Consider the following 27,940-nt stretch of genomic DNA (forward strand, 5'->3'; position numbering starts at 1 on the left):
CTTCAGCAGGGAGACATGGAAGGAGTTTGGGATCTTGAGGGTAGGAGGAAGCTTGTAGGAGACAGGGTTGATTTGTTGCAAAATCTCGAAGGGTCCAAAGAACCTGGGAGCAAACTTGTACAATGGCACCCTCAGCCGGATATTCCTAGAGGACAGCCAGACCTTAGTTCCTGGAAGAAACTGTGGAGGCTCTCGTGTTTTTGTGTCTGCCTTTCTTTTCATGCGGTCGACCACCAGCAGAATAGAAGATCGGGTCTGCTGCCAGATCTGTAGAAAGTCCCTGAATGCAGAGTCAGCTGCAGGCACCTTGGACGTAGTGGAAACAGGGAGAGGTATTCGTGGGTGTCGGCCATAGACAATGAAGAATGGACTGGAGGCAGTGGACTCACAAGTTTGGTTGTTGTAGGAGAACCCAAGAAAGCAGCTGCACCCAGTCATCATGTTGCCTGGAGACAAATAGTCGTAGAAAGTTCTCCCTAATCTGATTTATTCTCTCGACTTGACAATTGGACTGGGGATGGTAGGCTGAGGAAAAGTCCAACTTCACACCGAGGAGTCCGCAGAGGGCTCTCCAGAACGATACGAGACAATATGCCGAGGCAAGCCCTGCAGATGGAAGATATGTTTGATGAAAAGATTGGCCAGTCGGGAAGCAGACGGTAGGCCGGTCAGTGGAACTAAATGAGCCATCTTGGAGAGTCGGTCTACCACTACCCAGACCGTACTGCAAACAGCAGAGAGAGGCAGGTCCGTGATAAAGTCCATAGCAATATGTTGCCAGGGGGCATCGGGTTCAGGCAGCGGCTGGAGCAGGCCAGCATTTTTGGAGTGGGCAACTTTATTTGCTGTGCACACGGTGCAGGAGGAGATAAAGTCTGTGATGTCTTTGGGCAGCGTGGCCCACCACATTTGTTGAGCAATCAGGTCTCGGGTCTTACGGACACCCGCGTGACTTGCCCGTTTGGAACTGTGTCCCCAGCGGAGGATTCTTCTTCTATCTGCCAGACTCACAAATGTCCTCCCCGGGGGAATGTCTCTAACTTGCAGAGGGTTGAGAGGGATGATGCAGATGCAGAACGGATTAATGATATTCTGTGGGGACTCCATACTGGACAACGAACGAACTCGAACGACCTGGACAAGGCATCGGCCCTCACATTCTTGTCGGCCTGACGGTAGTGGAGCTCAAACTGGAACTGGGCAAAGAACAGCGACCATCTGGCCTGACGGGGATTTAGTCGTTGGGCCGTCTGGAGATAAGTGAGGTTCCTGTAGTCTGTGAATATCAAGATGGGATAAACTGCGCCCTCTAATAGATGTCTCCAATTCTCCAGAGTCAATTTGATGGCCAGTAACTCCCAATCCCCAATCGAGTAGTTGCATTCTGCGGATGAGAAGAGCTTAGAATAACAGTCACATACTATTGACTTGCCCTTGTAACCTCTCTTGAACAGGAGTGCACCAGCACCGACATGAGGCATCCACCTCTAACAAGAACTGTCGAGAAACAATCGGATGATGGAGGATAAAGGCTGACGTGAAGGAACTCTTCAGGCTTTTAAATGCGGCTTCTGGGGTCCACATCTTGGTGTTCATGCCTTTCTTGGTGAGGTTAGAGATAGGAGATGTCAGTGAGGAGAAGTTTGGAATAAACTGTCTGTAGAAATTGGCGAAGCGCTGTGCGGCCCTCAAGCCTTGGGGGCGTGGCCATTCCAGGATGGCCTTTACCTTTTCAGGATCCATCTTGAGACCTTGATTCGAGATGATGTAGCCCAAGAAGGGTAGAGCATATTTCTCAAACACGCACTTCTCCAACTTGGCGTACAAGTCATTATCCCTTAACCATAGCAAAACTTGATGGACATGTCTCCGATGAGTCACAGGATCTGGAGAAAAAAATCAAGATGTCCTCAAGATAGACCACATCACAAACATAGAGGAGGTAACGGAAGATGTCATTAATGAACTCTTGGAAGACCGCGAGAGCATTACACAGGCCGAAGGGCATTACTAGATATTCATAGTGTTTGTCAGGGTGTTGAATGCCGTCTTCCACTCGTCACCCAGGCAAATCTGGATTAGGTTGTAAGCCCCACGCAGGTATAGCTTTGAAAAAATCTTGGCTCCACGTATGAGATCAAACAGTTCAGAAATCAATGGCAACGGATACCTATTTTTTACCGTGATCTGGTTGAGACCCCGGTAGTGGATGCAAGGAGAACCATCCTTTTTCTTGACAAAGAAGATCTCGGCTACTGCCGGGGAGGAAGACTTCCATATGAAGCCCCTCTCCAAGTTCTCCTTAACATAGGAGGACATGGACAGAGTCTCTGGCAAGGAGAGAGGATATACCCTACCAAGAGGAAGGGATACACCAGGAACCAGGTCGATAGGGCAGTCACACGTCCGGTTTGGGGGCAGCATCTCCACCTCTTTCTTGCTGAAGACATCCGAAAAAGCAGAATAATGACAATGCAATCCTGCCAAGGACTGAGGCAGAGGAGGCTGAGCCGAACGATTCCGTACCAGGCAACGGTTGGGACACTCGGAACCTCACTGGAGAACATCTCCAGAGTTTCAGTCCAGGATTGGGGCATGTAGTCGGAGCCAGGGCAGGCCCAGCAGCACAGGATTAACGGCTTTAGCCAGGACAAAGAACGAAAGGAGCTCAGAATGGAGGGCTAACACTTGGAGCGTCAGCGGTTTGGTCACAGCGACAATTGGGTCTGGCAGAGGTAGTCCATTCACAGATGCAACCATGAACGGCCTCTCCAGGGAGGTTGTGGGAAATTGGAGAAGATCCACCAGGTCTCTACAAATGAAATTAGCAGCGGATCCAGAGTCCAGATACGCAGAGACCCGTTGCATTTTCTCGCCGGACACTATGGTCCCGGGAATGGATAATTTAGACAATAGTCCTTCTTTACCCAGGGTTGTCTCTTCCACCAACCCTAGGCTCTGGGGCTTTTGGGGACACAGACGCACAAGATGGCCTCCGAGGCAGCAATATAGACAGAGTCCTGAGGTGCATCTGTGTTGTCTCTCCTGGGTAGACAGCTTAAACTGGTCCATCCTCACAGACTCCTTAGGAGGATCAGCATCTGAGGACAGCAGGGGTTTCTGAAAAGTAGGGCCGGGCTAGGGAGTCCTCCCTCTCGACGAGCTTCTTGGAGCTGTTCTCGGATCCTTATATCAATCCGGGCGGCCAGATGAGGTCATCCAGGGTAGACGGTAGATCTCGGGTGGCAAGCTCGTCCTTAATCTTAGGAGACAGTCCCTGACAGAATGTAGCCACAAGGGCCTCATTGCTCCACAACAGTTCTTCCGCCAGGGTGCAGAAGTGGACGGCGTACTCGCCCACGGAGGTGTCTCCCTGGCGTAGGTTCAGCAAGGAGGCGGCTGCAGACGAGACTCGTCCAAGCTCCTCATACACCGTGCGAAATGTCCGTAGGAACCCCTGGAAGTCACGGGTCTCTGGTCCTTGTCTCTCCCAGATAGGGTTCGCCCATGCAAGGGCCTGCCAGTGAGGAGAGAGATGATGAATGCGACCCTTGCACCATCAGACAAAAATGCCCTTGCATAGAGGCTAAAGTGGATCTGGCACTGGTTCAAAAATCCACGGCAGGTTCTCGTGTCTCCATCATAGCGGTCAGGAAGCGGCAAAGAAAATGTGGGATCAGCACTGCCAGGAGGTGTAGTAGGAGGAACGACAGCTTGCACCTCCAGCTGACGTGAAATAATGTTCAATGCCTGGAGGAGTCGGTCCTGTTGAGACCGGAGTTCTAGTATATCCGCTCGCATCTCTTGTAATGTCATCATGGTCTTAGATGGGCCAGCGGGGTCCATGGCCTGAGCGTACGTTGGGTACGTGGACCCACTGGACCGTACCGCCTTGACGATATGGCAGCTGGCCAACAGGACACAGATGACAGTCTATAGTTCATATAGGTGTACCTGTGGTAGCTCAGACAGTAGCAAGACAGGCTCGGTTGGGACTTAGGCAGCAGGCAGACACCAGGCATGGTGAAGCAGGACAAGCGTGGTACTCAGCGCAGCACGACTCCAACTTAATACGTCACTTGACGAGGATAGCATGGGATATAGGTTACAGGTAGCAGGAACTGGAAACACTGGGAACTGGAAAACACTTAGGAGACCATTTGCATAGACAGACTAGGGTAACAACAACAAAGCTCAGGCAAGGCAGGAAACAGCTGGGCCCCTCTTATAGTCCAGGGCTTATGGACTAAATTTGTACTTTAATTCAGGTGCTGGCCCTTTAAGAGCGGGCACGAGCATGCGCGCACACCCTACGGGACCCGGCCGGGAGAAGCGGAAGTGAGCGCTGGCATCTCCTGAGAAGGAGATTGGGACCAGCGCTCACAGATCCATGGCTGCGGCCGTCAGAAGGTGGGTGATCCTGACGGCCCGCAGCCATGGGCATGACACTGCCTCAGACATGGTCTCCTTGGTGTGGGCTTGCACCTTTATTATGGCTATTTGGCTGGGTTCTAACAGGGCCTAACATACTTTGGCTACTGCTCTTGCATTCTTAATTGGCTTACTTGTTAATCCAACAAAGTTCCTACTACGCCAGATGGGCCCATAATCGTGGGCGATGCCAAACGCGTACCTAGAGTCAGTGTAAATGTTGGCCATATAACCTTTAGCCAGGTTACAAGCCTTAGCGAGTGCCCCAGCTACGCTTCTTGGGCAGAAAAAGAAGGTGGGAATGGTCTTTGGATGATTACCTTGTGCATTGTGACTACAGCGCATCCACTCTTGTAGGTGCCTACATGGTGGAATCTGGAACCATCTTCAAAAAGCTCAAAATCTGGGTTACTTATTGGTGTCTCATATACATTTTGTAGCCCTCCTAGCTCTGAGTTCAACACAATTATGCGGTGTCTCTTTGGGATGTAACTGATTCTGTCTCGACACTACTCCCTTCTTTTGGAACTTGCGGTAGTAATGTATCAGGGTTCAAAACTGAACATCTCTGTATAGTGAGGTTGAGGGGAGGTGATCAAGTCAACCTCATACTTGGTAAGGCGGGCAGCAGACATGTGTTTGGTCTGGACCTGGTGCAGGATAGCGTTGACGCTTTGAGGGACCATTAGTACCAGGGGGTGGTCCAATGCAAAATCTGTTGGTTTCTGGACTATCTCCGAGGCCGCTGCTAAAGGCTCTTACACAGGAAGGTGCAGCTCGGATCACCGCGTCCAGTCTCACGGATAGGTAAGTTTTGGGTCTCTGTTTGCCTCCCTGCTCTTGCGTGAGGACACCATGTGCGTGGCCCCCATTTTCATGGCAAAACATATAGAAGGGAAACTCATAATTGGGTAGTCCTAAAGCAGGAGTTTCTTGCAGTAGTAAGATTAATATGTGAAAACATGTAAGAGCCTCATCCGACGATTGGAATGGCTTGAGGGGTGGCCTGTCTACCAGAGGCTGTAGGAGGCTGGACGCCCCTGGTATCCACTCCCTACAGTATCTCACTAGTCCCAGGGAAGCACGAAGTTGTCTGGGAGTGGCTGGGACAGGAATGTCTCCTATTGCTACAACTCTATCTGGGGACAAATGTTTGGCCACCTGGAATATGCAATGGCCTAGAAAAGTGACTTTCTCCTGACAAAATAAATGTCTACAGCTGTGACTTTCAAGTACCTCAGGCACACCATACCTGTACACCATTTCATTAAGGTATTGGTGGTTACCACCGCATATTCAGTTTGGATGGATCAAACTACAAAACCCTCAAGATATGCATTAGGAATTGGGTCTGTACATAAGTTTTCAAGACCCTGTGTCTCACACTTTATTCATTTTAAGCAAACATGGGGATGGTCAGAATTTTCAATATCTGTATGTTCTATCTGTATCTTAATTCTCTTCCCATACTTTTGGCCCCATCGGAAGCAATGTAGCAGGGTTCAAGACACTAAAACGTTAGATTAAAACATGCAACGTGAAAGTGCAAGGAGGGAGACATAATACTTAGTGAGTCTAGTGATGCGACACCACTGGTGAAGACACCTCATCCCTGACGCTGCATTTCCAGCAGTCCATATTTCTAATCTATCGTTCCCCGTGGCGGATTAAGTAGACCAAGTAGAACATGGGCCCTGGGCTGTTACCCAAACCTGATCCCCCCCTTCCGCACCTCCGCCCTGCTGCGCCGTAACTATTTTTAACACTACCTTTTTGGGCAAGCATTAACAAATGGGTGTTACGATTCCCCTTGTCACAGGGCTGTGTCCCTACATACCGACAGTATCATACTGTGCAGGGACACGTCCTCCTGACAAGGGGAATTGTCTATCAGTCCTGGACTGCAGAAAGACTTTTTGTGAAATACAAGGATTTCCTATAATAAACATGTCAGGAGAGGTGACATTCTCTATAAATCTAGTGACTCACAGGTGACGACGTCTCAGATTCTAGTAGTTTTTTTCCTCTTTTCTTCTCCATCCGGTCCAGAACTCATGACGACTTCTCCCGGCCATGACTCATTTACGCAGAATTTGCCACTCAGATGTCTTCGGCTCCTCACTTTTCCAACATTTCCACACCTATAAACAAAAATAAAGCTATCAGGGAGCCACATACTGTGCCCCTAAATATAATAGCACCAAACTCTGCGGGCCTGAATATAATAATACCACACACTGTAAAACACCACATACACACAGCCCCCTGTACATAGTGCCACACACAGGTCCCTGTACATATTGCCACACACAGCCCCCTGTAGATATTCCACACCCCCATAGATAGCGGCACAAACAGCCCCCTGTAGATATCACAGATGGGCACCACATATTGGCATATCTATGGAAAAAATCCCATTTTCACTCTACAACATCGAGTGCACACTAATTTCTGCAAAACACCTGGAGGGTTAATATGCCCACTACACCCCTAGGTGAATACCTTGAGGGGTGTAGTTTCCAAAGTGTGGTCACTTCTGGGGGGTTTCCACTGCTTTGGTCCCACACAGGCTTTGCAAATGCGATGTAGCGCCCAGAAACCAATCCAGTAAAATCTTCACTCCAAAAGCCAAATGGCACTCCTTCCCTTCTGAGCCCTACTGTTTGCCCAAAAATCAGTTTATTACCACATATGGGGTATTGCCATACTCGGGAGAAATTGCTTTACAAATGTTGGGGTTGTTTTTTTTTTATTTTATTTGTTGAGAAAATGAAAAATTTTGATCTAAAGCTACGTCTTATTGAAGAAAAGGGATTGTTTTTATTCTCACTGCCCAATTCTAATAAATTCTATGAAACACCTGTGGGGTCAAAATGCTCACAACACCCCTAGATGAATTTCTCAAGGGGTGTAGTTTCCAAAATGGAGCCATTTTTTGGGCTTTTTCATTGTTTTGTCCCCTCAGGGGCTTTACAAATTCGACATGGCCTCTACAAACCATTCCTGCTAAATTTGAGCACCAAATGCCAAATAGCGCTCTTTCCCTTCTGAACCCTGCCGTGTGACAAAACAGCCGTTTATGACCACATGTGGGGTATTGTTTTACTCGGGAGAAATTTCTTTAAAATTTTGCAGTGCTTTTTCTCCTTTTAGTCCTTGTGGAAATGAAAAGAAATTAGCTAAGCTTACATTTTCTTTGAAAAAAATTAGATTTTCATTTTTACGGCCTAATTCCAATAATTCCTGCTAAAAACCTGTGTGGTCAAAATGCTCACTATACCTATAGATAATTTCCTCAATGGGTGTAGTTTCCAAAATGGGGTCACTTGTGGGAGTTTCCACTGTTTTGTCCCCTCAGGGGCTTTGCAAATGCGACATGGCCTCTGCAAACCATTCCTGCTAAATTTGAGCACCAAAAGCTAAATAGCGCTCTTTCCCTTCTGAGCCCTGCCGTGTTTCCAAACAGCCATTTATGACCACATGTGGGGAATTGTTTTACTTGGGAGAAATTGCTTTACAAATTTTGCGGTGCTTTTTTTCCTTTAATCCTTGTGGAAATGAAAAACAATTAGCTAAACCTACAAATTCGACATGGCCTCTACAAACCATTCCTGCTAAATTTGAGCACCAAATGCCAAATAGCGCTCTTTCCCTTCTGAACCCTGCCGTGTGACAAAACTGCCGTTTATGACCACATGTGGGGTATTGTTTTACTCGGGAGAAATTTCTTTAAAATTTTGCAGTGCTTTTTCTCCTTTTAGTCCTTGTGGAAATGAAAAGAAATTAGCTAAGCTTACATTTTCTTTGAAAAAATGTAGATTTTAATTTTTACAGCCTACTTCCAATAATTTCTGCAATGAACTCATGGGGTCCAAATGCTCAATATACACCTAGATAATTTCCTTGAGGTGTGTAGTTTCCCAAATGGGGTCACTTTTAGGGGATTTCTACTGTTTTGGCACCGCAAGAGCCCTTCAAACCTGACATGGTATATAAAATATATTCTAATAAAAAGAAGGCCCCAAAATCCTCTAGGTGCTCATCTGCTTCTGAGGCCAGCGCTTCAGTCTATTACTACACTAGGACCACATGTGGGATATTTACTAAATCTGCAGAACCCGGGCAATGAATATTGAGTTGCATTTCTCTGGTAAAACTTTCTGTGTTACAAAAAAAATGGATTAAAAATGAATTTCTAAAAAAAAAAAAAGAAATTTGTAAATTTCACCTTTAATTTCCTATAATTCCTGTGAAACATTTAAAGGGTTAAGAAATGTTTAAATGCTGTTTTGAATACTTTGAGGGGTGAAGTTTTTAAAATGCAGTGACTTATTGGGGGTTTCTAATATATAAGGCCCTCAAAGCCACTTCGCAACTGAACTGGCCCCTGTAAAAATAGCCTTTTGAAATTTTCTTGAAAATGTGAGAAATTGCTGCTAAAGTTCTAAGCCTTGTAACATCCTAGAAAAATAAAAGGATGTTCAAAAAACGATGCCAATCTAAAGTAGACATATGTGGGATGTTAATTAGCAACAATTTTGTGTGGTATAACTGCCTATCTTACAAGCAGATACATTTAAATTGAGAAAAATGCAAATTTTTGAAATTTTTCGCTCAATTTTGGTGTTTTTCACAATTAAATACTGAATGTATCGAGTAAATTTTGCCAGTAACATAAAGTCCAATGTGTCATGAGAAAACAATCTCAGAATGGCTTGGATAGATAAAAGCACTCCAAAAGTATTATTACATAAATTGAAACATGTCAGATTTGAAAAATGAGGCTCTGTCAGGAAGGTCAAAAGTGGCCAAAAAGGGAAGGGGTTAATTATCCCATCCCCAAACAAAACAACAACAAAACAAAAAACAAAAACAATACACAAAATGTTCTCAATTTGGATTGATACATCTAACATCAAACAGTACAGCTGGTTAGGAGTGGGGAGCATGCGGTATAGATCTAAAAATCAATCTTATACTGTGTCTCCCAGCCCATCTGCCATGCAATACCTGCTCAATTTGTAAGCATTACTACCCTTTTTCTTTGCTTTCTTTCTTATTGTTTTCCTAGCATTGGGAAGAGATTTCCCACATTTGTGACTCCATTCTCATTTGCACCATTCTGCGTGTCTTTGACACACTGTATACATGTCTACATCATACTTCTCGATATAATCCACATTACTCACTGCAATGTGAGATGTATTAGTCTGCATCATCACTAGTACAGTCACTCTTCTTTTCAAAATCTATGCCTGTATACACATAATATTCATATCAACTTCCTTGTAACCACCTTGTTCATTGACACACTCTTCCATAGATCTGCTTTTCCTATCAGTTTATGGTCTTTCAACCCTGAAGCATTCTTGTTCTATGAAAGTTTTCCATGTTGAGCTATTTAAACAACCTCCGAGTGGCGGATTATCATTAGGGCAGTTCGGGCGGCCGCCCGGGGCCAAAGGCTCCCAGGGGGCCCATAGCCACCCAAACCCCCTCATGCCCAGTGGCGTCGCTAGCACCGGAGGGAGCCCCGGTGCCAAGACCGCACCTGTCATGAGACGAGGGGAGCTTCGCTCCTACTTAGCAGCCGTGGTCTCTGCTGCTTTAGAAGCTCCCCCTCCAGCCCCCCTTCCCTGCTCTAAACATCTCTCCTCCTGCAGCTAGCTGTCGGGACATGGGGGAGGGGAGACTGTCGGCGGGCTCTGTGTCGGGCTGTGAGCAGGAGAAGAGCTGCAGTGAAGACTCACAAATATCCTACATAAAAGGTAAGTGCATGTGTGTTTACAATGTGTACTTTATATGTGTATAATGTGCATACGCATGTGTACTTTATATGTGTATAATGTGCATACTCATGTGTACTTTTATATGTGTATAATGTGCATACTCGTGCACTTTATACAGTAAAGGAAATAAGTATTTGATCCCTTGCTGATTTTGTAAGTTTGCCCACTGTCAAAGACATGAACAGTCTAGAATTTTTAGGCTAGGTTAATTTTACCAGTGAGAGATAGATTATATTAAAAAAAAAACAGAAAATCACATTGTCAAGATTATATATATTTATTTGCATTGTGCACAGAGAAATAAGTATTTGATCCCTTTGGCAAACAAGACTTAATACTTGGTGGCAAAACCCTTGTTGGCAAGCACAGCAGTCAGACGTTTTTAGTAGTTGATGATGAGGTTTGCACACATGTTAGATGGAATTTTGGCACACTCCTCTTTGCAGATCATCTGTAAATCATTAAGATTTCGAGGCTGTCGCTTGGCAACTCGGATCTTCAGCTCCCTCCATAAATTTTCGATGGGATTAAGGTCTGGAGACTGGCTAGGCCACTCCATGACCTTAATGTGCTTCTTTTTGAGCCACTCCTTTGTTGCCTTGGCTGTATGTTTCGGGTCATTGTCGTGCTGGAAGACCCAGCCACTAGCCATTTTTAATGTCCTGGTGGAGGGAAGGAGGTTGTCACTCAGGATTTGACAGTACATGGCTCCATCCATTCTCCCATTGATGCGGTGAAGTAGTCCTGAGCCCTTAGCAGAGAAACACCTCCAAGACATAATGTTTCCACCTCCATGCTTGACAGTGGGGACGGTGTTCTTTGGGTCATAGGCAGCATTTCTCTTCCTCCAAACACGGCGAGTTGAGTTAATGCCAAAGAGCTCAATTTTAGTCTCATCTGACCACAGCACCTTCTCCCAATCACTCTCAGAATCATCCAGATGTTCATTTGCAAACTTCAGACGGGCCTGTACATGTGCCTTCTTGAGCAGGGGGACCTTGTGGGCACTGCAGGATTTTAATCCATTACGACGTAATGTGTTACCAATGGTTTTCTTGGTGACTGTGGTCCCAGCTGCCTTGAGATCATTAACAAGTTCCCCCCGTGTAGTTTTCGGCTGAGCTCTCACCTTCCTCAGGATCAAGGATACCCCACGAGGTGAGATTTTGCATGGAGCCCCAGATCGATGTCGATTGACAGTCATTTTGTATGTCTTCCATTTACTAACAGTTGTCTCCTTCTCACCCAGCCTTATGGTTTTGTAGCCCATTCCAGCCTTGTGCAGGTCTATGATCTTGTCCCTGACATCCTTAGAAAGCTCTTTGGTCTTGCCCATGTTCTAGAGGTTAGAGTCAGACTGATTAATTGAGTCTGTGGACAGGAGTCTTTTATACAGATGACCATTTAAGACAGCTGTCTTTAATGCAGGCACCAAGTTGATTTGGAGCGTGTAACTGGTCTGGAGGAGGCTGAACTCATAATGGTTGGTAGGGGATCAAATACTTATTTCTCTCTGCACAATGCAAATAAATATATATAATTTTGACTGTGATTTTCTGTTTTTTTTTAAATATAATCTATCTCTCACTGGTAAAATTAACCTAGACTAAGAATTCTAGACTGTTTATGTCTTTGACAGTGGGCAAACTTACAAAATCAGCAAGGGATCAAATACTTATTTCCTCCACTGTATCTGTATAATGTGCATACTCATGTGTACTTTATATGTGTATAATGTGCATACTCATGTGTACTTTATATGTGTATAATGTGCATACCCGTGTACTTTATATGTGTATAATGCGCATACTCATGTGTACTTTATATGTGCATAATGTGCATACTCATGTGTACTTTATATGTGTATAATGTACATACTTATGTGTGTTTACAATGTGTACTTTATATGTGTATAATGTGTATACTCATGTGTATGTGTATAATGTGCATACTCATGTGTACTTTATATGTGTATAATGTGCATACTCATGTGTGTTCACAATGTGTACTTTATATGTGTATAATGTGCATACTCATGTGTGTCTGTGATGTGTATAATGTGCCTACTCGTGTACTTTATATGTGTATAATGTGCATACTCATGTGTACTTTATATGTGTATAATGTGCATACTCATGTGTGTCTGTGATGTGTATAATGTGCATACTCATGTATGTGTGTGTGTGTGTGTGTGTGTGTGTGTGTGTGTGTGTGTGTGTATGTGTGTATTGTCAGCCAGACAAATTCGTGTTTTCCATAAAAACTCACACTTATATTTATCAAATGAGTTGCAAAATGACTAGAAAATATAGTCAAGACATTGACAAGGTTAGAAATAATGATTTTTATTTCAAATAATAATTTTCTCCTTCAAACTTTGCTTTCGTCAAAGAATGCTCCATTTTCAGCAATTACAGCATTGCAGACCTTTGGCATTCTAGCTGTTAATTTACTGAGGTAATCGGAGAAATTTCACCCCATGCTTCCAGAAGCCCCTCCCACAAGTTGGATTGGCTTGATGGGCACTTCTTGCGTACCATACGGTCAAGCTGCTCCCACAACAGCTTTATGGGGTTGAGATCTGCTGACTGCGCTGGCCACTCCATTACAGATAGAATACCAGCTGCCTGCTTCTTCCCTAAATAGTTCTTGCATAATTTGGAGGTGTGCTTTTGGGTCATTGTCCTGTTGTAGGATGAAATTGGCTCCAATCAAGCGCTGTCCACAGGGTATGGCATGGCGTTGCAAAATGGAGTGATAGCCTTCCTTATTCAAAATCCCTTTTACCTTGTACAAATCTCCCACTTTACTAGCACCAAAGCAACCCCAGACCATCACATTACCTCCACCATGCTTGACAGATGGCGTCAGGCACTCTTCCAGCATCTTTTCAGTTGTTCTGCGTATCACAAATGTTCTTCTGTGTGATCCAAACACCTCAAACTTTGATTCGTCTGTCCATAACACTTTTTTCCAATCTTCCTCTGTCCAATGTCTGTGTGCTTTTACCCATATTAATCTTTTCCTTTTATTAGCCAGTCTCAGATATGGCTTTTTCTTTGCCACTCTGCCCTGAAGGCCAGCATCCCGGAGTCGCCTCTTCACTGTAGACGTTGACACTGGCGTTTTGCGGGTACTATTTAATGAAGCTGTCAGTTGAGGACCTGTGAGGCATCTATTTCTCAAACTAGAGACTCTAATGTACTTGTCTTGTTGCTCAGTTGTGCAGCGGGGCCTCCCACTTCTCTTTCTACTCTGGTTAGAGCCTGTTTTTGCTGTCCTCTGAAGGGAGTAGTACACACCGTTGTAGGAAATCTTCAGTTTCTTGGCAATTTCTCGCATGGAATAGCCTTCATTTCTAAGAACAAGAATAGACTGTCGAGTTTCACATGAAAGCTCTCTTTTTCTAGCCATTTTGAGAGTTTAATCGAACCCACAAATGTAATGCTCCAGATTCTCAACTAGCTCAAAGGAAGGTCAGTTTTATAGCTCATTCTAAACAGCAAAACTGTTTACAGCGGTGCTAACATAATTGCACAAGGGTTTTCAAGTGTTTTCTAATCATCCATTAGCCTTCTAAACACAGTTAGCAAACACAATGTACCGTTAGAACACTGGAGTGATGGTTGCTGGAAATGGGCCTCTATACACCTATGTAGATATTGCATTAAAAACCAGACGTTTGCAGCTAGAATAGTCATTTACCACATTAACAATGTATAGAGTGTATTTCTGATTAATTTAAAGTTATCTTCATTGAAAAAAACGGTGCTTTTCTTTCAAAAATAAGGAAATTTCTAAGTGACCCTAAACTTTTGAACGGTAGTGTATATATTTCTGCAGCAATTCCACAAAAACTAGCAGAATTCTGCTGCATAAAAAAAGCACCATTTCCTGCATTTTTGCTGCAGACAATGGTGCATATTTTGCTGCGTTTTTCTCACTGCTGGGAGATGGTGACGTCTCCTCTGAAAAAACGCAGCAATTCTGTCCACTTTCCGCAGCAGGAATTGACATGCTGCAGTACGAGAAATATGCACCGCAGGACAACATGTCTGGTCAGAAATTTTACGCAGCGTCTGGATGAGATTTGGTAAATCTCACTCACTTTGCTGCTACTGTATTCTGCGTATTTTCCGGGCGTAAAATACGCAGCAATTCCGTTAAGTGTGGACAAGCCCTAATACAGTAGTAGCAGAGTAGATTAGATGTGAACAATTCTCATCACACGCTGCGTAAATGATAAGTGGGAGGAAAAAAAAGCTCAGAAATTGACCTGCGGTGCGGTTTTTTATTCCGCAGCATGTCAATTGTATTTGCGTAAATGCTGCTCATTTGTTTCGGGTTTTCTCCATTTAATTCAATGGGGAGGTAAAACCTGCAACAGATAGCAGATGTTATGTAAAAACGCAATTTAGAAAAAATTAAAATCTTATACTTGCCCAGAATTCTGTTTCTTCGTCCGGGCCGGCCTCCTGGGATGACGTTTCACCCCATGTGACCGCTGCAGTCAATCACAGACTGCAGCAGTCATATGGGATAAAATGTCATCCCAGGGCTGCAGTCTAGCGATGCTGTGTAGCACTATATACAAGGGGGGGAGCGCTGTGTGGCACTATATATAATGGGGAGTGTTATGTGATGCTATCTATAGGGGGCTGTGTGACGCTCTCTACAGGGTGTTGTGTGTGTGTGTGGCTCTATCTACAGGGGTGTGTGTGTGGCTCTATCTAAAGGGGCTGTGTGTGTGGCTCGATCTACAGGGGGGTGTGTGTGTGGCTCTAGCTACAGGGGGTGTGTGTGACGCTGTCTACATGGGGGTTGGCGCTGTGTCCCTGCACAGTGTGATACTGTCAGTATGTAGGCACACACCCATTTGTTAATGCTTGCGCTGGATGACCACCGTCCCCCGGACAGTGTTTACTTAACCCCTTAAGGACGCAGCCACTTTTGGACCAAATGACAGCCTCATTTTTTTAATTTGACGTGTTACTTTATGTGGTAATAACTCCGGAATGCTTTAACGTATCCAAGCGATTCTGAGATTGTTTTCTCGTGACATATTGTACTTTATGTTAGTGAAAAAATTTGGTTGATAAATTTAATATTATTTGTGAAAACACCAAAATGTAGAGAAAATTTGCAAAAATTAGCATTTTTCTAAATTCAAATGTATCTGCCTGTAAGACAGATAGTTATACCACACAAAACAGTGACTAGTTAACATTTCCCATATGTCTACTTTATGTTTGCATCATTTTTTGAACGTTCTTTTATTTTTTCTAGGACGTTACAAGGCTTATAAGTTTAGCAGCAATTTCTCATATTTTCAAGAAATTTTCAAAAGGCTATTTTTTTAGGGAACAGTTCAGATCTGAAGTAGCTTTGAGGGCCTCATATATTAGCAACCCCCACAAATTACCCCATTTTAAAAACTGCACCACTTAAAGTATTCAAAACAGCATTTAGAAAGTTTCTTAACCCTTTATGCGTTTCACAGGAATTAAAGCAAAGTGGAAGGGAAATTTGCAAATTTCATTTTTTTTGCAGAAATTCCATTTTAATACACTATTCCTGTAATACTGAAGGTTTTTACAAGAAAAACACAACTCAATATTTATTGCCCTGATTCTGCAGTTTTTAGAAATATCCCACATGTGGCCCTAGTGTGTTACGGGCCTGAAACAAAGGCCCCAGAAGCAAAGGAGCACCTAGTGTATTTTTCGGCCTTCCTTTTCTTAAATTATATTTCAGGCACCATGTCAGGTTAGAAGAGGTCTTGTGGTGCAAAAACAAAAGGAAACCCCCCAAAAGTGACTCCATTTTGGAAACGTCACCCCTAGAGGTATTCATCTAGGGGTGTAGTGAACATTTTGACCACACAGGTATTTCATAGATTTCATTAGAATTGGGCAGTGAAAATGAAAAATTACATTCTTTTTCAATAAGATGTAGCTTTACCTCAGAATTTTTATTTTTTTTCAACAAATAAATGAGGAAAAGCACCCCAGCATTTGTAAAGCAACTTTTCCAGGGTATGGAAATACCCTATAAGTGGTAATAAACCACTGTATGAATAGACATCAGGGCTCAGAAGGGAAGGCACGTAATTTAGCTTTTGGAGTACAGATTTTGCTGGATTAATTTCTCGGCACCATGTCACATTTGTAAAGCTCCTAAGGTACCAGTACAGTGGTAACCCACCAAAAGTGACTCCATTTTGGAAAATACACCCCTAGAGGAATTCATATAGCGGTGTAGTGATCATTTTGACCATCCAGGTATTTCATAGATTTTATTAGAATTGGACAGTGAAAATGAAAAATTACATTATTTTTCAATAAGATGTAGCTTTACCTCAGAATTTTTTCAACAAATAAATGAGGAAAAGCACCCCAACATTTGTAAAGCAACTTCTCCAGAGTACGGAAATACCCCATATGTGGTAATAAACCACTGTATGAATACACTTCAGGGCTCAGAAGGAAAGGAGCGCCATTTAGCTTTTGGAGAGCAGATTTTGCTGGATTGGTTTTTCTGCACCATGTCGCTTTTGCAGGGCTCCTTAGGTACCAGTACAGTGAAAACTCCCCAAAAGTGACTCCATTTGGCAAACTACACCCATTGAGGAATTCATCTAGGGGGGTAGTGAGCATTTTGACCCCACAGGTGTCTCATAGATTTTATTACAAATGGGCAGTGAAAATGAAAAATTACATTATTTTCCAATAACACGTAGCATTAGTTCAAAATTTTCTCAACAAATAAAAGAGAAAAAGCACCATAACATTTGTAAAGCAACTTCTTCAGAGTAGGGAAATACCCCACATGTGGTCATAAACTGCTATTTGGACACACAGCAAGCCTCTAAAGGGAAGGAGCGCCATTTAGTATTTGGAGTGGAGATTTTACAAGATTCGTTTTTTGACACCATGTTGCATTGAGTTATAGTATCAGTACAGTGATACTCCCGAAAAATTACCCCATTTTGGAAACTAGATCCCTCAAAGAATTTATCTAGGGGTGTAGTGAGCATTTTGACCGCACAAGTGTTTTGCAAAAATGAGTAAACAATAGATGATGCAGATAGAAAATTGCTGCTTTCCACAGATATGCCATTTCAGTGCCCAATGTGTTGTGCCCAGCTTGTACCACCGTAGACACACATCCCATAAATTGTTAAGCGGGTTCTCCAGAATACAGTAATACCGCATATGTGGTCATAAATTACGGTTTGGGCACACTGCAAGGCTCAGTTGGACCCCCATTTGGCTTTTGAAGCACAGATTTTGCTTGGTGTTTTACTGGTATTTCAGCTTATCATGTGGGAGCATATGTGAGCTGGGCGGAGTACATCAGGGTATATGTAAACTGGGCGGAGTACATCAGGGAATATGTAATATGTGCGGGTACATCAGGCTATATGTAAGCTGTGAGGAGTACATCAGGATATATGTAAGCTGGGCGGAGTACATCAGGGTATATGTAAGCTGGGCGGACTACATCAGGGTATATGTAAGCTGGGCGGAGTACATCAGGGCATATGTAAACTGGGCGGAGTGCAACAGGTCATAATAGGATGATGTAATAATGGGGTGAATGAATAATCCATGGAATGGTGTGGTACGCTTTGAACCAATCCTTTATGCACAGGCCGGGTTTATTGGGTATTATACAAAATATCTGCGCTCCAGTATTGCCTAATCTTTGACTTCTTCACTAGCCCTATAAGCCGCCCAAGGCCCTACAAGTTTCCTCATCTCCGCTGCATCTACAGGGTCCACCTGTGGGGTCCAGCAAATGACGATGTGGGGTATTTAGTGAAATTCTGCTGGACCTAAAAAATTTGTCTGGCCCGTCATTTAGCATCATTTTGCATCATTGCGTTTTGAGAGTCATAACGTGTTATTTTTCCGCTGACTGAGCTGTGTGAGGGCGGGTCGATACGATTACAGCGACACCAAATTGATATTGTTTTTTTACGTTTTACTACGTTCCAGCAATAAAAATACTCTTAACTTTTTTATTTTTTAGTTGATATCGCTGCGGGAGGACTAGTTTTATGCGTGACAAACTGTAGTTTCTATTGGTACCATTTTGCGTTACTTGCAACTTTTTGATCACTTTTTATTACATTTTTTTTGAGACAAGATGACCAAAAAATAAAATGCTGTCATTGTTTTTTATTAAAAATTTTTACAGTGTTCACCGTGCGGTAAAAATAATGTGACATTTTTATAGATCAGGCCGTTCTGAACGCGGTGATACATATTATGTATAGTTTTATTGTCCATGATTTCATTTTTTTCTAATAATAAAGCAGTTGATCAGGGAAACAGAGCGATTATTGTTTTTATTAGTTAAAACTTTTATTTATTTACTTTTCTTTAACATTTTTTTTTTACTTTTTTGACTTTGTTTTTTTACACTGACATGGGGACTTGAAGATCTGGTCTTCTGATCCCCGGTACAATACACTGCACTACTTATGTAGTGCAGTGTATTGTAACTGTCATTCATCATCTGACAGTCAGCGTATTTGGTCCTGCCTCGGGCAGGACCTAATAGGCTTCCGTACCTGGGCAACCAGGAAGCCTAGCAACGGCTTCCTGGTTGCCATAGCAACCATCGCCACCCGCGATCCATCGCAGGGGTCCGGGGGTACAGACCCCCCTCCCTCTGTCAACCACTTCAATGCGGCGGACGCCATTGACAGCCGCATTGAAGGGGTTAAATGGCTGCGATCGGCGGTAACAGCCATTGCAGCCATTGCAGCGGGATGTCAGCTGTGTATGACAGCTGACAGCCACTGAAGATAAAGCACGCGCAACTCCCTTGCTCGCTTTATCTACAGGGCGTGACTGTACGCCCGAGTGTGGGAACGCACATTGTATCTGGACGTACAGTCACGCCCAAAAGCGGGAAGGTTGTTAAAGAACTACACTTTTGGAGATCTTCTTTACAACCAGTTCCCTAGAACGTGGAATTGATGTCACTTCTGGCCAGTACTTTTTATAGTCTTACAATAGGATAACCTTTTCTCTGGTCTCTAGTACACTATCATCAAACACAGTACAAACATAAAGAAACAACCTCCAAACAAGACAAATGCAGACACATACAGTCAAGGCTTACAAGAGACATATTATTATTACAGGCTGTCACATTCATACTGTTCCGCAAGCTGGAGTATATGGGACCCAGCTTTGGAACCGTCCACCGGCTAATGTAACAGGCACGAGGGATAAGGTGAAGCAGTTTGTAAGAATCAAAGGTTCTTACTTACCGCGGTTTTGTAGTTTCACCGAAACTACGTTAGCAGTGAGCGTCCAGTTAAACTCGCCCGTTGAGGGTCCCGGGTTTCGGCACCAATGATATGTTGGAGTAGCCTGGGTTTGGGAGAGATAAAGGTATTCTAAGAATCCAGCCTTAAGCCTCATGCCCACCTCAGTATCTTTCTTCAGGGTGCTAGCCGTTTTTCTGACGGCTAGCACCCTGACCCATTCATTTCAATGGGGCCATGCACACTTCAGTTTTTTTGACGGTCCTGTTGCTCCGTTCCGATCAAAAGTAGAGCATGTCCTACTTTAGTCCGACATTCCGTGACCGTGAGGCCCATACAAGTCAATGGGGCCGTCAAAAAAACTGAAGGCACACGGAAGGCATCTGTGTGCCGTCCGTGTGTGATGGAGCCGTTGCCTAGCAACGGACGGGCGGGCAGAAGTACATTACAGATATAATACACTAATCGTCAGCCACTTGTCTCTATCAATCACTGATAGAGAAAAGAGGCTGCTGATTAAAAATAAAATAAAAAGCAGTTCATACGTACCCGGTCATTGTCTTGGTGACGAGTCCCTCTTATTCCTCCAGTCCAACCTTCCTGTATGACGCGGCAGCCTGTGATTGGCTGCATAGGCCGCTGCAGCCTGTGATTGGCTGCAGAGGCGGTCACGTGGGATGAAGCGTCATCCCTGGAGGCCGGCCTTCTGACGTCATTCTGACTTGCGTGACCGCCTCTACAGCCTGTGATTAGCTGCAGCGGTGACATGGGATGAAACGTCATCCCTGGAGGCCGGACAGGAAAGTAAGTATGAACTTATTTTTTTATTTTTTATTTCATTAAAATTTTATTTTCCAAGCGCTGTGCATGGTACTGTCCAGGGTGCTGAAAGAGCATGGTTCTTTAGCGCTAGTCACTGTCACTGGGTGCTGAAAGAGTTACCGCCAATGAGTGCAGCCCATTAACTCTTTCAGCACCCTGTACAGTGACTAGCGCTGAACAACCATGTTCTTTCAGCACACTGGACAGTACCATGCTCGGAAACGGAAACACGGAGTGCACACGTGAGTACACACGGCCGCTAAAACGGGCACACGGATCCATCAAAAACGGCCGTGAAAACGGTGATGGAAGTGTGCACGAGGCCTTAGAGTTTAAATCAGGCTAATGATGCATCGGAGAGAAGACACAGAAACGAAAGTTCATCAGTATCACACTGTAACGCCCGTGGTCGCTGACCACGAACTTCTTCCATCCAGTCAACGCCCTTTTCTCCAGAGATGTCTGCACATGCGGCCGTCCAGTTCAGCCGTGACCACCGGGGTGCGCTCGCGAGCTCAGTCCAGACTTGAGAAGCCAAAGCGCACGCATGTGGGAAATTGAGCTGATTGCTCCCAGAGCACCCTCGGCTATAAGAAGGTCCCAGCCCCATACTCCCATGCCTGAGCATTGTTTGTTGTATCCTAGTTTGTCTTCCAAATGGTCTCCTAGTGTTTTCCAGTTCCAGTGTTCCCTGTTCCTGTATCCCGTGCTATCCTGTTCCAGTGCCGTGTTGTGCTGTGCTGTACCTATGCCAGTCCTGCTGCTCCACGCCTAACGTCTACCTGCTGCCTAGTCCTAGCAGAGCATGCCTTGCTACTGTCTGAGCTGCCACAGTTACCTTATACAAACTGTGAACTGTGACCGGCACCCGGTTGGCCAGCTGCCATACCGCCAAGGCGGTACGGCCCTGTGGGTTCATGAGCCCATCGTGACAGTACGCTCAGGCCATGGACCCCGCTGGTTGATACAAGACCATGACGACGTCCCAAGAGATGCGGGCGGATATGCTAGACCTCCGGTCTCGACAGGACCAACTCATCCAGGCCTTGAACATTCTCGTACGTCTGCAGGAGGCACAAGCTGCCATTCCTCCTACTACACCTCTTGGCAGTACTGTTCCTCAGACTACACTTCCTGGCAGTGTTGATCCTCGTTTTTCTTTGCCACTTCCTGACCGCTATGATGGAGACGCAAGTACCTGCCGTGGTTTTTTGAACCAGTGCCAGATCCACTTCAGCCTGTATTCTAGGGCATTTTCGTCTGATGGCGCAAGGGTTGCTTTCATCATCTCCCTTCTTACTGGCAAGGCCTTGCATGCGCGAACCCTATCTGAGAGAGACAAGAACCAGAAACCCGTGACTTCCAGGGGTTCCTCCGGACATTTCGCACAGTGTTTGAGGAGCCTGGACGAGTCTCCTCTGCTACGGCTTCCTTGCTGAACCTACGCCAAGGTGACATCTCTCTGGCCACGTACGCCATCCACTTCCACACCCTGGTGGGAGAACTGTTGTGGAACAATGAGGCTCTGGTGGCTGTATTCTGGCATGGACTGTCTCCTAAAATTAAAGACGAACTTGCCACTCGGGACCTGCCATCTACCCTGGATGACCTCATCCTTCTGGCTGCCCGGATTGATAGAAGGCTCCGAGAACGGCTTCCTCAGGAGTCTCTAAGGATGGACCAATGTAAGCTATCTAAACAGGAGAGACAACGTAGACGCACTTCGGGACTCTGTCTTTATTACGGTCTCAGAGGCCATCTGTGTCCCCAAAAGCCCCAAAGCCTAGGGTTGGTAGGAGAGACAACCTTGGGTAAAAAGGCACTCGAGTCTAAATTGTCCATACCCGTGACCATAGTGTCCTCTGCTAATTTCATTTGTAGAGACCTGGTGGACCTGCTTCAATTGCCCACTACTCCTCTGGAGAGACCATTGATGGTTGCATCAGTAAATGGACTACCTCTGCCAGACCCAGTTATAGCTGTGACCAAGCCGCTGAGGCTCAAATTAGGGGCTCTCCACACAGAATTTCTACCGTTCCAAGGCCGTTAACCCCATGCTGCTGGGCCTGCCTTAGCTCCGACTACATGCCCCAGTCCTGGACTGGAACTCTGGAGAAGTTCTCCAGTGGGGCCCCGAGTGTCACAGCCGATGCCTGGTGCAGATTCGTTCGGTCCAGCCTCCTCTGCCTCGCTCATTGGCGGGATTGCCTTGTCATTATGCTGCATTTTCGGAGGTCTTCAGCAAAAGGGAGGCACTGCCCTCACACCGGGCATATGACTGTCCTATCAAACTGATTCCTGGTGCATCGCTTCCCCGTGGTAGGATATATCCTCTCCCCTTGCCAGAGACTCTGTCCATGTCCGCCTATGTTAAGGAGAACTTGGAGAGGGGCTTCATACGGAAGTCTTCCTCCCCGGCAGGAGCCGGGTTCTTCTTCGTAAAAAAAAAGGATGGTTCTCCCTGCGTCCTTGTATTGACTACCGGGGTCTCAACCAAATCACGGTGAAGAATAGATATCCGTTGCCGCTGATCTCTGAATTATTTGATCATATACGCGGTGCCCAAAATTTTTCCAACTAGACCTGCGTGGGGTTTACAACCTAATCCGGATTCGCCAGGGTGATGAATGGAAGACTGCATTTAACACCAGTGATGGACTCTATGAGTATCTAGTAATGCCCTTCGGCCTGTGTAATGCTCCCGCGGTCTTCCAGAAGTTTGTTAATGACATTTTCCGTGACCTCTCTATGTTTGTGTTGTGATCTACCTTGATGACATCTTGATTTTTTTCTCCAGATCCTGTGACTCATCAGAGACATGTCCGTCAAGTTTTGCTGCGGTTAAGGCAAAATCGTCTGTACGCTATGTTGGAGAAGTGCGTGTTTGAAAGGATGCTCTACCCTTCCTCGGGCTACATTGTTTCGAATAGAGGTGTCATGATGGATCCTGAAAAGGTAAAGTCCATTCTAGATTGGCCACGCCCTCAAGGCTTGAGGGCCATACAGAGCTTTCTGGGATTCGCCAATTTCTACAGACAGTTTATTCCAAACTTCTCCTCACTGACATCTCCTATCTCTGACCTCACTAAGAAGGGCATGAACGCCAAGGAGTAGACTCCCGAGGCAGAGTCTGCATTCAATAGCCTGAAGAGTGCCTTCACGTTAGCTTCTATCCTCCAACATCCAGATGTTTCTCTACAGTTCTTGCTGGAGGTGGATGCATCCTCTGTCGGTGCTGGTGCACTCCTGTTCCAGAGAGGTTCCAAGGGCAAGTCTGGAGGAATGATCCCAACTTGCAGGGGATTGACAAAGAAAATGCAAGACGGATCAATAATGTTCTGTGGCATCTCCCTGGTGTCCTCTGTGTCGAAAGACCTGGACGAGGCATCGGCCCTCACATTCTTCTCGGCCGGGCAATAATGGAGCTCAAACTGGCACCTAGTAAAGAACAGCGACCACCTGGCCTGACGAGGATTCAGCTGTTGGGCCGTGTGGAGACAGGTGAGGTTCTTTTGGTCCGTAAAGATCAGGATGGGATGAGCTGCACCCTCTAGTAGATGTCTCCACTCCTCCAGGGCCAACTTAATGGGCAGTAACTCCCGATCCCCAATCGAGTAGTTGCGTTCTGCGGAAGAGTAGCGCTTAGAGAAATATCCACATACCATAGGGAGGACTTTTGTGGGCCTGGCTGACCGAGGGAGAATCCACGCTGGGGACACTCCTCTAGACTGGCAGGCCATGCGGGTACCCGTAAGACCCGAGATCTGATTGCTTGTCATTTCTGGTTGCCCACGCTGCCTAAGGACATTTTGGACTTTGTTTCGTCCTGCTCAGTGTTTGCAGCTAACAAGGTCGCTCACTCCAGACCTGCTGGCCTGCTCCAGCTATTGCCTGTGCCCGATGCTCCATGGCAGCATATAGCTATGGACTTTATTATTGACCTGTCTCTCTCTCCTGGATGCAGTGCTGTCTGGGTGGTGGTGGATCGGTTTTCGAAAATGGCCCACTTATTTCCTCTGACCGGCCTTCCTTCTGCCTCTCTACTGGCCAAGCTGTTCATCCAACACATCTTCCGCCTGCACGGCTTACCGCAGCATATGGTGTCTGATCGGGGTGTTCAGTTCACCTCGAAGTTCTGGAGAGCCCTCTGCGAACTCCTAGGTGTAAACTTGGACTTTTCCTCGGCCTACCATCCTCAGTCCAATGGTCAGGTCGAGAGGATCAATCAGATCTTGGAGAACTACTTATGCCACTTCATCTCCAAGCAGCATGATGACTGGGTGCAGTTGCTTCCGTGGACTGAATTCTCGTACAACAATCACACCAGTGAGTTCACATAGAAGACATCGTTCTTCATGGTCTACGGCCAACACCCACAAATTCCTCTCCCGATGCCTGATACGTCCGAGGTACCAGCTGCTGACACAGCTTTTAGGGACTTTCTGCAGATCTGGCAGCAGACTCGATCCTCCATCCTGCTGGCGGTCGACCGCATGAAACGGAAGGCGGACACTAGGAGAAGAGAACCTCCTCAGTTTCTTCCAGGCACGAAGGTCTGTCTGTCCTCCAGGAATATTCGACTGAGGGTGCCGTCGTACAAATTTGCTCCCAGGTTCCTCCCCTTCGAGATCCTAGAGCAGATCAAGCCTGTCGCCTACAAGCTTCATCTGCCTCCTACACTCAGGATCCCCAACTCCTTCCATGTCTCCCTCCTGAAGCCAGTAGTTCTAAACCGCTTTACAAAGACTCCTAGCCCTGCGGTTGCCTTCAGCGGTCCTTCAGATACCTTCGAGGTTAACCCCTTAATGCTCAGTGACGTACTATTCCGTCAAGCTGACCGCCCCGTTCGCGCTCAGTGACGAAATAGTATGTCACAGGGAAAATGCAGCGCCATTTTCCGCAGGTGCGTGCACGAGCTGTGACAGCTGCTGTTTCGGGCAGCAGGCTATCACAGCTCAATATGCCGGGACCTGTCGCGATGGTCCCGCCTCCACGATCGCTGCTATTGAACAGTCAGTGAGTAACAGTCCAATAGCGGCGAACGATGTATAAACTTCCTCTCCCTGACTTCACTTCTTGCCGAATCTGCCCTGAACGCCTCTGTTGGAGATAGCGAGGCGTTCAGAGCAGAAGAAGAGAGAGAGAGAGAAGACCTACAAAAAGTCATAAAAAGTAAAAAAAAAGACTAAAAAAAACAACAACTTTTTTCTGTATCCCACCTCTCCCATCCACTACCCACTCTTGTACCCTTCCACTTTGTGTTCCCCCCCACATTTTTGGTCGGTGATCTCGTATCACTGACCACTTCTAAGTCTTCAGGACCAATTTCTTGGTCCCTGGGGATTATTTTTTTGTAAAAAAAACCCAGTTCATTTAGACAATTTAACTGGTTAGTTTAGTATTAGGGTTAGTTAGTGTCAGGGAACCGTCAAAAAGCGTAGTTAGGTATAGCGTCTGGGAATTTAGCATCAGGAATCCGTCACTGTAGTTAGATCTAGCGTTAGGGGTCCATCACTGTAGTTAGGTTTAGCGTCAGGGAAGCTTGGAATATTCTAGTTAGGTTTAGTGTCAGGCACCAGTCACCGTAGTTAGGTTTAGTGTTAGGGAAGCTCGGAATAATCTAGTTAGGTTTAGTGTCAGGGAAAAGTCGCCGTAGTTAGATTTAGTCTCAGGGAAGTTCAAATAAAATCTAGTTAGGTTTAGTGTTAGGAACCCTCGCCCTAGTTAGGTTTAGTCTCAGGGAAGCCCAGTCGTTCTATAAAAACACCAATTTTTTTGGCTGGTTTAGGTAGCAGCCTATCGCTCCTAGTTAGGGAAGCAAACAATCAAGTCCCAACAGACATTTAGTGCCGAAGAGGCATTGTCATATCTTGCCTCCGACACAGAGTCGTCGGATGGTGAGACTCTGTTTTACTTATCCACCTCTTTATCCAGTGACGAAGAAGAGGAACCCCCTAGGAGACACCCCAGGACCACCACTACAGCTGAAACCCCCGAGCGAAATGACCCAATTTGGACCCCCACACCAGACATTTATGAGCCCCAAATCCCAGAGTACATGGGCAGCTCAGGGATAAAATTTAATACGGCAGGGCTCGGTGAAATTGACTTTTTCAAGTTCTTCTTCACTGATGACTTTATAGATCTTATGGTCTCCCAGACTAATTTATATGCCCAACAGTATATAACTAAGAACCCCACATCATTTTATGCCCAATCCCACAGGTGGACCCCTGTAGATGCAGCAGAGTTGGGCAAGTTCTGGGGACTTCACTTGGGCCTTCTGAAAAAGCCGTCCATTAGGACCTACTGGAGCACGGACATCTTATACCAAACCCCGATGTACCGTATGGCCATGTCCAGGATGCGTTATAAGGCAATACTTCGCTTCTTACATTATACGGATAATGAGCAGTGCCCACCCCGAGATGACCCCAGTTTTGACCGTTTGTACAAACTGAGACCCATATTAGACCATTTCAGTGCCCGGTTTGCCCAAGCATACACCCCCGAGAAGTGTATTTCTATTGATGAGTCCCTGGTACATTTTGAAGGGAGGCTTCAATTCCGCCAGTACCTGCCGGGTAAGAGGGCAAGGTATGGCGTAAAGATGTATAAGCTGTGCGAGAGTGCATCAGGGTATACCTACAAATTTAGGATATATGAAGGGAAGGACAGCAGTATTCAGCTGCCAGAATGCCCCCCTTACTGGGAATTAATGCAAAAATTGTGTGGGATTTGGTGCACCCACTGCTGGACCAGGGTTAGCACCTCTACCTGGATAATTTTTATACCAGCATCCCACTCTTCAAGTGCCTCGCTTCAAGAAATACTGTGGCATGCGGCACTGCTAGAAAAAATATGAGAGACCTCCCTAAAACACTGCTTGGGCAAACACTCAGAAGGGGTGAGAGCAGGGCACATTCTAGCAGCAACATATTGTGTGTCAAGTACAAGAGAGATGTCCTTGTATGGACAACAATACATGACCACACTAGTACAGAGACCCCCAAACCAGACTGCATCCTGAACTACAATAGGTACATGGGAGGGGTGGACTTGTCAGATCAAGTCCTGAAGCCCTACAATGCCATGCGGAAATCGAGCGTCTGGTATAAGAAGCTGGCCGTGCACATCATACAGATGGCATTGTACAATGCGTAAGTACTACGTCGATGTGCAGGCCAGAGGGGAACTTTCCTGGAATTTCAAGAGGTGGTTATCAAGAACCTAATCTTTAGGAACCAAGAAGAGGGAGCAGCCAGTACTTCTGGAAGCGAGGCCACACGCATTGTACCAGGGCAACACTTTCCAGAAGTTCCCCAAACTGGCAAGAAGGGAAAAAGTCAAAAGAGGTGCAAAGTCTGCTATAGGAGGGGGATCAGGAAGGACACAATATACCAATGTGACACGTGTCCCGAAAAACCAGGGCTCTGTATGAAAGATTGTTTTCGAATTTATCATACATCCCTTGATTTTTAATTTACCCTGATGCACTCCGCACAGCTTATCCCCCTCATATTTCCCTTCTGAGCCCTGCCATGTGCCAAGGCAGTAGATAACAGCCACATGTAGGGTATTGCCGTACCTGGGAGAACCCACATTACAGATTATG

The sequence above is a fragment of the Rhinoderma darwinii genome, chromosome 1 (genome assembly GCF_050947455.1).
Source record: "Rhinoderma darwinii isolate aRhiDar2 chromosome 1, aRhiDar2.hap1, whole genome shotgun sequence".
Taxonomy (NCBI): Eukaryota; Metazoa; Chordata; class Amphibia; order Anura; family Rhinodermatidae; genus Rhinoderma; species Rhinoderma darwinii.